Consider the following 3,775-nt stretch of genomic DNA (forward strand, 5'->3'; position numbering starts at 1 on the left):
GTAGGTGTCTTGCTCGGGAGCTCATGCGGGACGGAGTTGGACCGGGATTTACTTGAAGAAATGAAGCAACAAGGAGTAATTACAGTCGAGGGAGTTAATCCCACCCGACCGGGCAACATCCTACCCGACCGGCACAACTATACTCGGCCGGGTATCTCTCACCCGTTTGGCGTTTTTAGCTTTTTTTAGCCTATTTTAACGTTTTACCCGACCGAGTAAAGTTTGGCCTGACCGGGTATAATTGTACCCGCCAAGGTACAATTTTCTCACTCGGAAGTAGTTTTTGCCTTTTGTTGTATTTCCACCTACCTTTTTGTACTTGATATATATAGCTACTTTTCCAAAAAATTAGGGATCTAATCCTAAATTGAGAAGACATTTTTAAGGTTAGGAGAGAAAAACTCAAATCCTTTGTAACTTGTCAATCATTCTTCATCAATCAAGATTAATATTATTGTTCTTACTTTGTTCTTCATTATTATTCAACCTTACATAGTTGGTATTGCTTCTTTCCTTTTTCTCTTTTCTCCTTTGTTCATCAATTTCTTTCAACAGTTGATGTTAGATCTCTTTTTGCTAGTAGTTGTTGGGATTTGTTGTTTTTCGATAGTTTAGTCAAAATCTCTCTCTCTCTCTCTCTCTCTCTCTCTCTCTCTCTCTCTCTTGTTTGTTGTTCATGCTTTTAATTGGAGTTATTCACATAAAGCTTGTGCCTTTGATTAGATTTGATAAAGTTTGGTTCTTTTTGAGTTAATTCATCTACTCTTAGTTTTATTATTAGATTTCCTTATTGCTTATAGTGTTTGCATGTTCTATCATAGAATTCATAATATTACCATGTTTATTGTTAAAGCATCCCCCTTTATTAGTTGACTTGCTAAAATAACTATGATTCGTGAGTAGTCATTCTACTAGGGTGTGATTAAACCCCGACATGAATGTTTTGTCTAATTAATTCTACTTGGGTGGTTGTATAGGGGGATTAGTCGGGATTAGTTATAGGATTTGATTTGTTCATCCTCTATTTGGGACCATAGTAGACTCTTGACCCTTGTCCATCAATGGGAATTGATTAGGTTAAGACTAGACTACCCTTTTTAGTCCTTTTGCCAATTCGAGTTGAACCCGGGAGGGAGCACTTGAGGAGGGTGCCTATTAATTATCGGTTTGAACTTCACCTTTGGGAGAAAGGTTGCGATGACCCGGATTTATCGTAGACTTAATGACCTTGACTAATACTTGGGTACTTTTAGAATAGCGCATGTTCTCGGGTATTTGAGTGTTGTGTTGGAGATTTCGACTTACGAACCCGGGAGGGAGGTAGGTCGGGGTGACTAGTGTCCTACTATGAGCCCGAGAGGGAGTTAGTAGACGAATTAGAGGCCTTTCCCCCTAATTAGTACCCCTAGACAAATAAATAATGAAATTAAGTTGTGAAACACGAGTGTCGGTGGTTGAAGTCACGCCCTAGTCCTCTCATTTATTGATTAAAACCCGTATTAAATTGCTTGTTGGTTAATCTTAGTACTCACTTAGTTCATTTGTTTCTTATTCTAGATTAGTTGTTAGATAACACTCAAACCCGTTTTAATTTGACTTGGCTAAACCATTGAACGTAACGATTAGTAATCTAATGTTATCCTCGTGTTCAACCCTTACCAGTGCAACGATACGTGCACTTGCGAGGTAAAACTTATACCATTAAGTTTTTGGCGCTGTTGCCGGGGAGCAAAGGCAAGATATTAATTGGTTTAGTTCATGTTTAGACCAAGTCCTTTTGTTACTAACCTTTTCTTTGGATTATGTAGGTCTTTTGTATGAATAGGCGAAAAAGACGAGGTCAACCAACTTACCCAATTGATCTTCAAATTGAGGCTACGGCAAGAAGACTAAATTCTCTAAGAAGAAGATGTTTACTAGACACACCATCGGTAGAAGAAAGTGATCAACAAGAAACCTTTGAAGTGTTTGAGAATCCATTTGGAGAAGTAGAAGAACCTAACATCATAGATGAACCGGTTCCGATAAGAGAGACTATGGCTCCTAAGCACATAGTAAATCCAAGCATCCAAAGGCCAAGGATTCAAGCTAATAACTTTGAGATCAAAAATGCCTTGCTCAAGCTTGTCAAAGACAATTAATTTGGAGGAGGTCCCTTGGAAAACCCTAATGACCATCTCAATGAGTTCCTTGAGAATTGCAACATGTACAAGATGAATGGGTTCTCCGATGATGCGGTACGCCTTAGGTTGTTCCCCCGTTCACTTAGGGGATCGGCCAAGGATTGGCTAAAGAATTGTGACGCGGATTCTTTCAAGACATGGGATGAGTTAGCTTCGGCATTTTTGAACAAGTACTTCCCACCCTCAAGAATGGCAAAAGTTAAGAGTGAACTACAAAGTTTTACTCAAGAAGAAGATGAAACACTATACGAGGCTTGGGAGAGTTACAAGAGACGCCAACAGTTATGCCCCCACCACGGCATATCTGAAGCCGAGTTAGTGAATAATTTTTCAAGGGGTTAACCCAAGACCTTCGGCTTTCACTGGATGCGGGGTCGGGAAAAGGTGCCTTAAACATTTTGGGGCATAAAGCGGCCAAGGAGCTAATTGAGGAGATGGCATCACGGACTATGGATTGGGGAAGTGATTGGTAAGTGAGGAAGGGGAAGAACAAGGATCCTAGTTCAGTGTTGAATGTTGAGGTTAAGGGAATGCTAGATAAATTGACTCAACAAATGGCTTTGTCGAACTCCAAACCTTCAAGCTCCGGCATGAAACAAGTCTTGTCTTGAGAATTATGTGGGGAACAAGGGCATACTCCAATTGGGTGTCCCTTGATTTCACCCATCCAAGAAGAGTGTTATGAGCAAGTGAATGGAGTTTGGGAATCCACAAGTGCAAGGCAAGGGTTCAACAACAATAACAACCAATTTGTCAATGGGAAAAGAACTCATTGTAGATACCCATATCCGTCGATATTGGAATTTATAGAGAACCCGACAAACACCCGATGATGATAGGACACATGTATTCTTTAGTTGTCATTGTCATTATTTGGGTTCGTTTTACGATGTAGAATGAGCGTTGTCGACGGAGTATTTTAATTTAAATGATATTTAAATTAAAGCTTTTTTAGGTGAATTCAATTTATTTTATTTTATTTTGAATTTATTTTCCCAACTTTATTTTATTGAAAATAAAATAAATATTTGATTTGAAAAATCAGTTTATGAGTGTATTTGATTTGAAAAGTCATTTATTTTAATGTGTTAATTGATTTGAAAAATCGATTTAAAAATCGAAAAAAAACTCGTTTCAAACACGTGTTTTGGAGCTCGATTATAGCTCGGTTTTTGAGCCCGTTTTCTTTGCGAGTTGGCACGAATCTCGAGTACACTAACCAACCTAGGCCTCTATCCATCCAACCCCAGTTCGAACCCCATAACCACGGCCCAAATCCCATCCCAAACACCCCCCCCCCCAACAGCCCGCAAAAACACGAGCAGCCCCCTGTTTTGCGTGCCAAATCCCGAGCCCAAAACCCGCTCCAAACACCACCAAAACCCGTTCCCATTAACCCTAACCCATACCCTAGTATCCTACCCATATTACCTTACCTTAACCACCAAGAAAACCCGTCACAAAGCCTCTCAAACCCTCACAAAAGCTGCTGGACAGCAGCTATGCGCAAATGAGCCCGTCTGCCTCTCCCCTCTAAAACCCTACCTTAACTCCTTATAAATACCCTCCCTTCACCATACATTCATTCCTCT

General features: G+C 40.1%; 1 non-coding gene across 1 annotated transcript; it reads right to left on the reverse strand.

Moving 5' to 3' along the window:
• Positions 1-2,378: 2,378 nt before the first annotated feature.
• On the reverse strand, positions 2,379-2,485 carry LOC141625691 (small nucleolar RNA R71). The gene has a single exon (XR_012535457.1). It is a non-coding gene; the product is annotated as a small nucleolar RNA R71 (small nucleolar RNA).
• Between the last annotated feature and the right edge of the window lie 1,290 nt (positions 2,486-3,775).

This window comes from Silene latifolia, chromosome X (assembly GCF_048544455.1).
Source record: "Silene latifolia isolate original U9 population chromosome X, ASM4854445v1, whole genome shotgun sequence".
Lineage (NCBI taxonomy): Eukaryota > Viridiplantae > Streptophyta > Magnoliopsida > Caryophyllales > Caryophyllaceae > Silene > Silene latifolia.